The following is a 14,961-nucleotide window of genomic DNA, read 5'->3' as shown; positions in this document are numbered from 1 at the left end:
TGTCCAAACTACATCTCTTTTTGTATCTTTTGCTATTAAATACGTGATGAGAAACGTAATGAGAAAGAAGCCTTTGGTGAGGTAGAAAATCTACTTATTTTGCTTACCTGGCTTTGAAGGGAATTAGCAATTTCTCTTTAACTTTTTTTACTTTTCGACTTGGTTGTGATATTACTCAGATGACACGTCAAACAAACACGGTTGCTCCTGCCAAATTTCCACTAGTTTTCCCTTCTTTTATTGGCTCCAAAAAGAAAGAAAAGCTCTTTTAACTTCTTCCCCATCCTCCCGCTGACCTGCAGATACCCACACTAGTGGATGCTGCTCTCTCATTGGCTGTAGGTAATCGCCGATGTTATTTTCAGTCCGAACACATTTCACAAGACACGATTTGAATCGCTGACAGCTCCAGATATTTAGCATGCCAAATGTCTCACAGGTGTCGGCAAGTCGTTGGCGATTCTCTCAGATGGCGTCTTGTGTGATTGTTACTCATGTGAACGAGCACAGATTTGTCTGTGATTTCAGGCATTTGTCTGCGATTTCTCAAAACCTGTCGGCGAGTCAGAATCGAGGCTAAAATCATGCAGTCTGAACTCGACATAACAGAGCAATATTGTTTGTCCAAATTTGAAAACACCATTATGGTTCTGGTCATCATTTAGAAGTACATACACATTCACATGCAGAACGTCCAGTCAGTCTATGTACGCAGTCTCAAACCATCTTTGACATTTTACTTATGACTAACCCCTCATAATGATCCTCAGACTTCAGAAACTGAAGCAGAAATACCTATGAAAGATATGTGACAGAAGCTATTTGACATCAATTCATTTGAAGACAAAAAGGTCCTTTGACAGATACCTTCATCAGATGTTCATCATTTGGCTTCATCTCAGCTTGAGGCTTCTCCTTATGACAGATTTATCAGCCAGGGGAAATCATGATACAGCCGGATTTCTGAAATCACATCTAATTCCCACATGTGCCTATTAGGTTTCTCTTCTGAAACCCCTCTTCAACAATCATGCACCGCTGTTTCTTCCCTTAGTCAATAACAATCAGAAAAAAACAAATGAAGTCTAAACCCCTCATTGCTCCATGCCACACAACAATCCATAAACACAATGTTAACCAGGCCAAATTCTGCGCTAATTTCACACTTGATCCGCTTTGTTAGTTTGTTTCTTATAAATTTGGCTTCATTTACAAAATGTGCATGTCGCTCCTAATAATGTGAGAAACACAAATACAAGCAATCAATCTGAAATTTTAATGAAGGAACAGAGTAAAATGCCTACTGGGAGACTCGGCTCTTTGTCCATACCAAACCTCAGCAGGGCTCAAAGTTCACTCACATCATTGGATTTCATTTGGAGCCACTTGCTCTTTCAGTGCAGTGTGGTAAACCAATTTCACAGCCCTTTTTCATATATCAGCCGTTAGGGGACCTTATCTAAAATGCTTTACGTGGTAAAAGGACATCATCGCTCCTTGACAAACATGACAACATGACAGCTATTTTCCACAATGGACCCTCATTCAAACAAAACCAAGATGACACAGCTGATACAGAACAATACTGAGGGAAAGTCAACATGTCTGACAAGACATGATGCACAGCGGACTTTAATCCCATCTTCTGTTATGATCTACGCTGAAGATAGTGCTTAATATATATATATATATATAGAGAGAGAGAGAAAGTTGAAGTCAAAATGATCAGCCTTCCTGTGAATTTGTTTTTCTTTTTTAAATATCTCCCAAATGATGTTTAACAGAGCTAGGAATTTTTCACAGTATTTCCTATAATATTATTTCTTCTGAAGAAAGTCTTATTTGATTAATTTTGGCTGGAATAAAATAAGTTTTTAGTAAAAAAAAAATATATAATATCTGGCAAGGACGATACACAGAGTGGAAATGTGTACTGTGGTAGGATGAATCAGTATTTCAGGTATTATTTGAGAGAAATGGATACCGTGGGTGCCAGATCAAAGTAGAAAAGGATCATCCATACTGTACCAGCAACAAGGTCAAAAGCCAGGGTCTGTCATGGTATGCAGTTGTGTACACTTAACAAAGGTAACTAGCACTTATGTAGCACCATTAATGCTGAAAAGTACATAGAAATTGTGGAGCATAATATGCTGCTTTCTTTTCCAGAGACGCCGATGCATATTTTAACAAGACAATGCAAAACCACATTCTGCAGACTTTACAAAGTCCTGTCTGCGGAGGAAGAGGATATGGGTACTTGACTGGCCTGCCTGCAGTCCTGACCTGTCTCCAATAGAGATTGTGTGGCACATTTTGGATGTGCAAACTACAACAATGAATTCCCCGTACTGTTGCCTACCTTAAGACTTGTTTGCAGGAAGAATAGGACAATTATACACCTGAAACACTTCATAACATAGTGTCATCAGTCCCTAAATGTCTTTTAAATGTTGTAAAAAGGAATGGCAACATTACAATGTTAAAAGCTTTACTTTTTCAACTTTTTATTTGAATGTGTTGCAATAACCAAAATTGGAATACGTGTTTATTTAGGCTATAATAAAAGCAATATTTTTTGGACTGTCTACAGAACAAACCACCATTATACAATGATTTGCCTTGCTTAATTAACCTTTAAATGTCACTTTAAGCTGAATACTAGAATCTTAAATAATATCTAATAAAATATTATGTGCTGTCATCATGGTAAAATAAAAATAATCAGTTATTACAAACGAGTTATTACTATTATGTTTAAAATGTGTTGAATAAACTCTTCTTTCCGTTAAACAGAAATTGGGGGGAAATATACAGGGTGGGCTAATAATTCAGGAGCACTAATAATTCTGACTTCAACTGTATATACTTTATGAAAGAATTATGTTAGTGAAAATCAATTTTAGAACATTTTACAAGGTAGACTGTCACCCATCTGGAAAAACACAAACAAAAGATTTTGATAGTGCACAAAAAAGCATTAAGACAATACAATAGATGCTATAAAATAGAACATACTATTAACCCAAATGTAACTCTTACACTACGGCGTCCTCACAGCCAGCAACTAAAGTTAAATGTAGTAATTATTTAAATACTTTGACACTTTGACAGTGTGGTGCATCCATGCAAGACAACGTGGCTTAAACTGTGGAGCTTTTTTATGACAGAGACAAAAATAGCTTCACAGGGATTTGAGATTGCGTTTATTTAAAAGCGAGAATGCCATTATAATGAAATACTGTATAATCAAAGCTACAATTTAAGACATAAGATTATTTTATTATACAATATTTAATAATAATAAGGTCCCACTTTAAATTAAGTGGTCTTACCTACTATGTGCTTAAATCAAAATATAAATACAATGTACTTAATGTGTTCAAAATGTATTGCAGAACACTTCTGGTGCTCTTGAGGTGGGATACGGGTAAGGTTAGAGACAGGATTGGGTTAGGGTGGGTTAAGGTTAGAGAAGGGTGGGTTAAGGTGTAAGGGATGGGTCAACAGTGTAATTACATGCAGGGTTTTAATCAAGCCTAAGTACAATGTAAAAAAAAACATGTATTTACACAATAATTACATTGGGTGGGGCGTCACGGTGGAGCAGTGGGGAGCACGATCGCCTAACAGAAAGAAAGTTGCTGATTCGAGCCTCGGGTGGGTCAGTTGGCTTTTCTGTGTGGAGTTTGCATGTTCTCCCCGTGTTCGCTTGGGTTTTCTCCTAGGATGCTCTGGTTTCCCACACAAGTCCAAAGACTTTTTTTGTTAAAAAAATGTTTCTCATCCAAATGTTACCAAATTTTTTCAATTATTGTCAGGAAGACACTGCCGACACTGGTGAAATCCTTAGAAGCATGCCATGGTCAACCCTGAGCAAATACCTTAAAACTCTGTGTTCCATTTTTTCCAGCATTACTTTGTGCCCCACGCTACCCTAAGTGTGAACTCGTGAACTATACTCTTTTGTATTCAAGAGAAGAAACTCAGCCAGGTTTGGAACAAATGGAGGGTGAATATGTCAAAATGAACATTTCTGGGTGAACTATCCATTTAATCATTCATTCATTCATTTTCCTTCAGCTTAGTCTCTGATTATCAGAAGTCGCCACAGCGGAATGAACCGCCAACTATTCCAGCATATGTTTTACGCATCGGATGCCCTTCCACCTGCAACCCAGTACTGGGAAACACCCATGCAATATCACATTCACAAACTCTCATACACTACGTCCAATTTAGTTTACCCAATTCACCTCTAGTGCATGTTTTTGAACTGTGGGGGAAAAGCGGAGCACCTGGAGGAAACCCACGACAACACGGAGAGAAACTCAGAAATGCCAACTGGTCGAGCCGGGACTTGAAACAGCAACCTTCTTGATGTGAGGCGACAGTGCTAACCACTGAGCCATCATGCCACCCTTCCATTTATTCAGAATTCCTAACATACTCATATCTTTTCCATCTTGACATTCCATTGAAATGTTGTATATTTTCTTCGCACATTCCTACATGACAGAACCCAATCTCCCTGCATGCAGGAGCCACATTTTAGAAAGACTTTTACAGATAAGGAGTTCATAAACTCTAAATGTTTTTTTACCTCGCAGACGTTCCACTTTTCAGTGTTCCTGCGGCTCATTTTGAGAAACCTGTGCATGTTTCCACAACTGATAATGCTGTCTTTCAAGCACAAGTAGGCCAAGTTAGCTTGCCAAAGCTGTGATCTCAGGCCGTTCACCTTGTTTACTCTTTATTTACATTCTCTTCCACTTTCTCCTTGCTCAGCAGTGTCCATTGTCACATTCGACTGCAAATATTTGGGCAATCATTGTGTGGCTTATGTATGAAGATAGCCCAGTGCTTTTGTTTACTGGTAGATATTCCTCTCGCTGTACGCTTGTCTCTGGCAGCTTGCTGGGTAAACCTTATAGCATGAGGTGTTGAGCAATTTTGAGCGGTTGTGACAGAGATGTAAGTGTAATTGCTTTGTTCTCAGCGTGTGTACATTTTTACAGTGCTAGAGGATGAGTATAAATCAACCAGCTCTGTTCTCTTTAAAGGCCCATTTGTCTTTCTGGTCTGGTTTATCTTTTTGTTGCCTCCCATTCAGCACAACAGCAAAGTAATCCTCAGCTAACATAACTGTTAGAATAATGCAAATAATGTTAGTTATTGTCAGCTTCCAAAAATGCTCAAGATATTTTTACTTGGCTGTGTTTCAAAATATTCTTTTGGTCATTTAGTTATGAATATGAAATCAAGAGTTCACACTTAGCTGATGATTGATTATAAAGCTTGTTTGGCATACTGTCCCGGGAGAGAGCCCTGAGCTCATAAGATCCTCGAGCCCGGGGCTTCCTCCCATTAGCAGGGCGAGAGGGGAGTTTGAGCTCAGGTAGATCTCGAGAACTCCCCTGCTGTAGTAACTAATGAACAGATAGTGATTGCTCTTAAGAGATAACTATTTACTAGGAGCATGTCTATGGTGCTGATTTGGAATAGTCAATTAACTTAAGTTGCATGTTTTTGGACGGTGGAAGCAAACCAGGGAACCGGGGGAAAACCCACATGAGCACATGAGAACTCCGCACAGAAACGTCTGGCTTGGTAAGGACTATAACCTGTGATGTTCTTGCTGTGAAACAACAGTGCTAACCACTGTGTCACCGTGCCACCCCTCTTGGAAAGGAGGAGGAGTAGGGGTGGAATGGGGCATTCTTCAAAACGAAGATGGCTGTTTTATGGAACTTAAGGTATCTGGCTTAGGAATCGTCCGATTGGTGAATCATAAATTGGATGATGCGGGACCAGACGCAAGCAATTATAAGCACGTGATCCTCTCGAAATTACTTTCTAAAGAAACTTCACTTATTGTATATCGGTAGCACAGTGGGTAGCGCTGTCGCCTCACAGCAAGAAGGTCGCTGGTTCGAGTCCCGGCTCGACCAGTTGGCATTTCTGAGTTTCTCTCCGTGTTGGCGTGGATTTCCTCCAGGTGCTCTAGTTTCCCCCACAGTTCAAAAACATGCGTGAATTGGGTAAACTAAATTGGATGTAGTGTATGAGAGTTTGTGAATGTGAGATTGCATGGGTGTTTCCCAGTACTGGGTTGCAGGTGGAAGGACATCCGCTTTGTAAAACACATGCTGGAATAGTTGGCGATTCATTCCGCTGTGGAATTATGTATTGTATACTGTATGAATACTGTATTATCTTGCAGTATGAATTCCATGTTTGAATTCATGCACACACATGTGGGTGTTTATGTGAAATGTTACATAATGTAATGTATATGAGCAGTGCTTAATTTGTAAATTGATAATTTCCGGAACAAAACCAGGAAATAAAAGTTGCCGTGAGCAACATCCACCACACAATTCTCTGAACATGACATCATTAGGCGATAATATCACAAAAAAGAGCATCAACAAACTTATTTTATTCAGCTCATCTGCTTTTCCAATCAGATGTTTTATGTAATTGCCTTAGCAGTTTGACAACTAAAGCCAGACCATTCTGTTTTTGCTTTAAATTCTAAAATAATAGACTCTAATTAATTATACATTTGGATTAAAAACTGCTCCAGCTGCATGATTGCTGCATCTTTGTTAAAATGCAGAGGCTGTCTTTATGTTTAAATGGAAAGTGCACAGGCAAAACTTACTTTGTTTATATGAAGATATTTATTTATTTATTTATTTATTTATTTTTAACCAATTTGATTTGTTGGTTTTTTTTTTTACCTCAATTTAGTTTGTGATCGTTCACTTTTATAAAGAAATCTGCAGCTTTGGACCAACAGCCTAATAAAATGAGATGTTTTCATTAACTACAATGTTTTCAATCTCATTTTGTAAAGAAACTAAATAAATAAAAAAGGTGAGAAAGTCATCATGAATCGAACAGAATTGAATTGTGAGCTGAGTGAATTATTACATCTCTAATTATTACTGTCAACAGTTACCAAATTCTAATTATTTTATAACATGCAAAAGAAACTAATAAAAGTTAGGAACCATTTGTGGGTGAGAATAATTATTTTATTTTTATAATTTTCTTATTTCTGGTGCAAGCCTGTTCGTTTACTGACTTTTGCCAATCAGCAACCCAGAGCAGCTTATTTCATCATCTCAATGTGACCTTTCTATGTCATGTTGTGCTTGTCCGGCTATTAATGCTAATGGCAAAGCCCTCAGCATTCATATACACCACAGCTGCTAGACTCCATCAGAGCCTGACATGCGGGGAAAAAGGCAAGGAGGTCAGTGGTAGAATGGACAAGGGGGAAAAGTAGAGGATGGTAAAATACTGTATGTCAATATGCTCTCTCTCTCTCTCTTTCTCTATCTATCTATATATCTAGGAAGAGTCCATAATGATACCTCAAAGGTACTTTTTAGGTACATTTGGGCACTAATATGCACCTTTGAGGTACCACTGTGGACTCTTTGGTTACAAATATGTACCTTTATTTCTGAGAGTGTCCATACAGTGCTGGCCTGTCCAACAGGCAACATAGGCAGTCGCCTAGGACCTCGCATTTCTTGCACGGGCCCCAGGAATGCTGCTCTTGCATATTTACTGTGCACGTGAGCACATCTGTAAAAATCATAAGCAATGTGCAATGCATAAACCTCAATTAAACACCATACAATTCACAATGACGGTGAAATGAAAAACCCCCTCCACATTTCATTCAAAGAATAGCTCTGTATAATACATACATGACAAGCTAAAAACGATAATAATTACACCACAACAGTATAAATAAAATTAGAAACATACTCAGCAGCATCACACTCTATTTTGCATAACACCACCCGCGATTGGCTACTGGGTGAACTAGAATGACGTAATCTATTCCTACACAGATTCCACATATCTCTCCAAATTGCTCATGTTCGATATAAAACCAAAAAAAGTGTCTTAAAGTCTTAAATAACATAACGTCACAAGTGTCCAGTCTGTGCCCTTTTTCATTAACTAAGTTATTTGTATTTTATTTCATTTAGTTTGTTTTATGTACAATTTGGTTGTACAACACATTTGCACTTTCATTTGCAATATTTTACAATATATGTATTATAGGTTGAATATGTTACGGTTAATAAAAATGTATACAGATAAATATTCAAATTGGTTTTTTTTGTGCTTCTCAGTTTTTACATCAGTGGGCCCAATTTTTTTATATCTCGCCTAGAGCCCCTTAACCTTATGGGCACTGTTTACGCATGATGTTTTATTTATATTGTGCGAAAATATTAATTTATATAGGTTAATTTTATAGTTTAAGACAAAGAAAAGTGAAGAAAAATGAACATTAAAACACATCAGATTGTTATCTAAAAATAAATAAATAAATCAACAGCTTCTGCAGTGAGTACAGTACAGTTAGTTTCTGCACATAAATACTCTGCTGTCAAGGTTTAATGTCTAAACATTGTTGAGAATTTTTGCAATATAAAACTGCACTTTAAGAAAAGTCTCACACACTTACAGGTAACAGCTTTCTCACTGTACAGTAAGGTACATTCTGCAATTTTGCAGCAAGAAGGAATTCCCTGCCAACCCAGTTTTTTTGTTTTCATTTATCTTGGCGGATACAACTTTCCACAAAGGTTATCATCCTGCTTGAATCTCATAGATTCCAATGTAATTATGTGTCAGGCACAGAAAAGAAATTTCAGCCCTCAGAGCATGAAATGTGTGCTACCTTAAAGCATTATTTAAAATACTGAGCTGTAAAAACATATGACAAAGACCTGATATTATACAGAGGTGACAAATGAAATGTGCTGAGCTGCTCAGATCCTGCACAAGTGTTTATTAAGATGGACCAGATAGCCTAGCAATGTGAAACCCCACTGTTCCAATTTAGGGAAGCTGGAGGGGTTTCCAGTATGATTTTGTGCACCTTAGCAGAAAAGGGACTGACAACACAAGACGATTATACCCACATGCTGGCTTCAGTAACCGCACGAGGGATTACAAATATCCATATTATGCTGCAACAACAAATAACATTGCATCAATAACCTCTAAACTGGGAGCACACAGAATGAAATATTATACTGTTTTTTATGTATGCCACATGTTTACCAACCCATGCTTGTTGTGATTTGTTAAAAGTTCATAGTTATTGGTCTGTAACAATCAAAATACTTTTACTTTTTGGTGGAATCTTCCCATTCCCACATGGACTGCTGATTCACTAGTATCATTCAAACGACAACTAAAAACCCATCTCCTCCACGATCAAATGACCACATGGCAACCCCAAACTGAGTGTGCCTCACACAGGTGAGTAGGCTTGACAAACCACCTGTAAACAACACACTTTTTTATCTCTCTCACATTTTAACTGACACTTGCACCAGTTTTGCACATTTGCACCAGACACGTTACTACACAAAAACACAGCATTTATGAAGTGTGCTTCACACAGGTGAGTGGGTTTGACAAACCACCAGCAAAAGCACTCTTCTCTCTCTATAGGAAAAAACACTCCGTCTTACTATAGCACGTTTCAAAAATGCGAGGTGCACCACATTGTAGTGCACTTTATGCCAACAAATGAATCAGCTGCATATTGTGCGCCAGTGTTGCTGTTGATATTGTTATAATTGTAATATTTACAGTTTTTCTCAGTGGCTTTGGTGCATTTCTCACAACACTATTTACATTTGCACAACAGTTATTGCATTTCTCAAAACAAACTGCAAAACCTAGTTGATAATCTGCAAAAGCCTGTCACTTGCTCAAAATGGATAGCTCATTCCTCAAAAGCAAGTATTGATGTCAATGAAAGTGTCAGTGTCATCGAGATGAAAAGTCCTGACACCATTGTTTATGAACATAATAGTCAAATGGCTTTGTCATGTTTTCATTATGACAGTTTACTTTCTAAATTTTTTCCAATGCAAAAAAGTCAGAATTTGGTGACACTTCCTGAAAATGCTCAAGACAGCACTTTATACGATTTGAACAGCCATTTGAAAACTACAGTAAAGTTAGACATCACTGCATTTAGTGAGGTATCTGAGTACAAGATACTGCATATGTATGTTTCACATTTTGACTGCATATGCTCTTCTTTTATTCACAGCATTGTGCAAAAATAAATACACCCTTATTTACAATAAACTTCCTTTGGGTAGAGCTGTGCACAACTGTAAACAATACTGCAGTACATATTGGAACTGAACCAACAACATACATAGGTCTGTAAATCATTCATGAATATGTTCAATTTAGAAGTTATTTTGAGGAAAAAAAGATTCAATTTTTTTATAAAATTTGCTTGGCGGATTTTGACAACGAGTTCAACATTTTTGCATGTAATGACTCAAGTAATGAAATGAGGACTATTAGTTTTATATAGAATAACTATTCAGAATTCACAAGTTTGGTTAATTTTGACTGACATGACATAAGCAAATGATAATGTTATTAAACAACAGAGAGTTGTATGAAAGCAATTGATGCATGTCCAAAAGCATTTGCAGGTTGTTGAAAGGAATGAGAAACTGCTACTATGATGTGCACAACTGACTAATTGTTCTATAGAGAAATGCATTAACTGTTGTGCAAATGTGAATAGTGTTGTGAGAAATGCACCAAAGTGACTGAAAAAACTGTAATAATATTGTGATATTCAAGATTTGTAAAGTCACACAAATCTGGATAACTTATAACAGCGACCACTCATTTCTCCTTCATCTTTAAAAGATAAGTCGTCTTGACAACACAAACATTACTGTCCATTAACGGAAACCTTGCCTATGCTCTGATTTGATTGGTCAATGAAAAAGACGCAACTGACGTAATGCGTTTTTTCTGCTCAGACTTGACTTTGAACTGCGGGCACACAGAGCGCAATGACGGTAAAACGTGAGGCATGAAGGGCGCATAAGCAGCACGCAAAATGCGCGCAGCCATTAGTAAACCATTCAAAAGATGCACCTCTCAACACAAAAATGCACATTCGGTGTGATCGGCCTATTACAGTTCCTTTGTATAATTAGCACTTCCTGTGTGTATTGCCTCTTCTTGTACAATTGCTGAATACCTTCTCAATTGTAAGTCACTTTGAACAAAAGTGTCCACAGCATGATTAAATGTAAATATTTTGCATTCAACAGAACAAAAAAAAACTCATATAGGTTTGGAACTATACTTTAGGGTGAGTAAATAGTTAGAAAATAATAATTTTGGATTAAAGTATTCCTTAAAAATCCTTGCCTTGAACTGGCTTAATGAACTATCAAAGGAATTAAATGACTAGTTCACCCAAAAATGAAAATGTACACATCCTCTAGTGTTTCCAAACCTGTATGAGTTTTCTTTTTATGTTGAACACAAAATAATTACTGGTTACAAGTTTCCAATATTTTTCATCATAACTCATTTTGCATTTAACAGAAAAAAAGAAACTCAAATTGCTTTGCGGCAAGTGGAAGGTGAATAAACTGACAGAATTCTTCATTTTGGGTGAACTTTCCCTTTAATTACTGTCTATCAAAACGAATGTTTATGCAAGTGTTCATCGATGGAAGTGTGGTAGTAACTAATTCAAACGGAGCAAGTCTATGTCTAATCACAAAGAAAAAGAAGCTTCACAGACATATGAAAATGCATGTGTGAGAGCAGATAAAGGCCATAGAGATTGGATTTAAAGGAGGAGAGAGGCATCTTTATGCATGAGGGCTTGAGATATGAGCAGACACATACTCTTCAATGTGTGGGGAAATTCATGCACTCAACAGCCTAACAAAACCGTCTGACATGCAAACTAAATTCACTTTTGTTCAATACAAATTACGATCTGGGTTTAGAAAAAGCAGACTTTTTAATTTAAGATGAATCTATATGTGCACTGGCTCTTGACATCCCACAAATTTTGTAATTGTGACACTATTGTCATCCACCTTATAGATCTGAGGCTTTGATATTTACAGCAGACAATTATCAATCAAAATGATTTCACAATGGCAAACAACTGCCATTCTGAAATAGTTCAAACAAGGACATATCAAATCCACAGGGTTCTGCTGCCCTTTGTAGGCTTTGTAAACTCTCTAAATATCACTGAAAAGAGGAAACAACAAATCTTTTTTTTTTTTTTTTTAAATGAAGCTCTTCTGTGTCTTTGTGGATCAGGAAGAGGGTCATCACAGATACTTGAGACATCAATTCAGTCATCTCTAGATGAAAAATTACAATCAAGCTTAATTGTTATATGCACCATAATCAAATACGGAGATTTGTGGTTTTCTCAAAGTGGGAGAAATGGATATTTGCATAGAGAGCCAATTTAGTGCAGATGTACTGTAAGCCATCCCTAAGTTATTCAAGAATTTGACTAGCTGTCTACATATCTTTTTACTCCATTTAGACTGTCAAAGCTTTTACAGTTATTACATGGGCTGTATCTTTAACTGAGTCTGTTTGCAGACCAAAATAGTTTTTTATAGCATGAAGTATTTTTATACTACACTGGATTGAAATAAAAGCTTAATATACAATTATATGAAAAAAAATGCCCAAATTTATCAAGCCCTAGAACTGAAAAATATTGCACAAGTCATTTTAAGGTTATTCTATGGACATTAAAAACAAACACTGTGATGGTGAGGAGAGACCCCCTATTATAATTGTAAAGTGCATTTGGTGAACAGCAATTCAAAATGAAGTCTATGGATGGATGGATAGATTGATTGATTGCCAAAATTAAATATAAACAAATGGATGAATGGACTGACTCAATATGAAAGATGGATGGATGGATGGATGGACTGATTTCCAAAAAAAAAGATAGACGGACAGATGAATAGATGGATGGATGGATAGATAGATGGATGGATGGATAGATAGATGGATGGATGGAAGAATGGATGGACGGATTGCCAAAATGAAATAAACAGATGGATGGATAGACTGATAGCCAAAATGAAATATAGACAGGTGGATGGATAGACTGACTGTCAAAATGAAAGACATACACATGGATGGATGGATGGATGGATGGATAGATAGATAGATTGGTTGCCAAAATAAGACATACAGATGGATGGATGGATGGATAGATGGACTGCCAAAATGAAAGATGGATGGATGGATGGATAAATGGATGGACTGCCAAAATGAAAGACAGATGGATAGATGGATGGATGGAAGGATGGACTGATTTCCAAAATGAAAGATAGACTAATGGATGGATGGATGGATGGATGGATGGATGGACTGATTTCAAAATGAAAGATAAACGGATGGATGGATGGATGGATGGGTGGATGGATGGATGGATTGATTTCAAAATAATGTATGAATGGATAGATGGATGGATGGATGGATGGTTGGAAGGATTGCCAAATTAAGGATGGATGGATGATAGATGGATGGATAGATAGACTGCCAAAACTAAAGACGGATGGATGGATGGATGGACTGCCAAAATGAAAGACGGACGGATGGATAGATAGATGGATGAATGGATGGATGGACTGCCAAAATGAAAGACAGATGAATGGATGGATGGATGGATGGATGGATGGATGGATGGATGGATGGATGGATGGATGGATGGCCAAAATAAAAGCTGGATATATGAATAGACTGATTGCCAAAATTAAAGATAGACAGATGTGCGGATGGATGGATGGATAGATGGATGGATGGATGGACGGATGAACTGCCAAAATGAAAGACAGATGGATGGATGGATGGATGGATGGATGGATGGATAAACTGCCAAAATGAAAGACAGATGGATGGATGGATGAATGGATGGATGGATGGATGGATGGATAGATGGATGGATGGCCAAAATAAAAGCTGGATATATGAATAGACTGATTGCCAAAATTAAAGATAGACAGATGCGCGGATGGATGGATGGATAGATGGATGGATGGATGGATGGATGGATGGATGGATGGATGGATGGATGGATGAACTGCCAAAATGAAAAGACAGATGGATGGATGGATGGATGGATGGATGGATGGATGGATGGATGAACTGCCAAAATGAAAGACAGACAGATGGATGGATGGATGGATGGATGGGTGGATAAATGGATGGATAAATGGATAACTAGACTGACTGCCAAAACTAAAGATGGATGGATGAATGGATGGATGGATGGACTGATTGCCAAAGTTAAAGAAAGACAGACGGATGGATGGATGGATGGATGGATGGATGGATGGATGGATGGATGCATGAACTAATTGCCAAAAATGACAGATAGGTAGATGGATGGATGGATGGATGGATGGATGGATGGATGGATGGATGGAGGGAGGGATGGACTGACTGGCAAAATAAAAGACAGACGGATAGGTGGATAGATGGATGGAAAAATAAACTGACTGACAAAAAAACATGAACACACGAATAGAGAAACGAATACTGTAAGTTAATATATACTATAGATAAATAGATGATAGTACTATAGATGGATGGATGGATGATGGATGGATGGAAGTCATTGAGACCTGAGCGCTACAGGAGAGTGACTGAAGAAGCAGGCAGTACTGCTGGAGCTGTGAAGGACAGCAGAGACAGACACCGAGTGCAGACCACTGGCTTACTGACTTGATTTGTGGCCAAGCCAATAGGGCAGAGATGTCACAGCAATTGATATTCAACTATATTTGGTTTCCACTTCTATGCCCCTTCATGGTGTTTGGTCTCAGCATGTTGACGGATGGATCTCCAGCCCCATATGTCTTTGTGTCAGCCTACAGCCATGTGAGCATCATACACAAGGGAAACCAGAGAGTCAGCTCAGCATAAAGGTGCTACAGCAGGCAGCCTGAGCATTATAAACGATTCAAATATATTTCAGATATATAGGCTCACTTTTGCAACATATCTCATTATATATAGCAATGTTTTTTAGGATAGATCCACTCAGGGATAAATGCTTTTTGAGGCAGCGAATTTCATGGTCAT

This window comes from Danio aesculapii, chromosome 14, assembly GCF_903798145.1.
Source record: "Danio aesculapii chromosome 14, fDanAes4.1, whole genome shotgun sequence".
Taxonomy (NCBI): domain Eukaryota; kingdom Metazoa; phylum Chordata; class Actinopteri; order Cypriniformes; family Danionidae; genus Danio; species Danio aesculapii.
Note: the sequence above shows the minus strand (reverse complement) of the source record.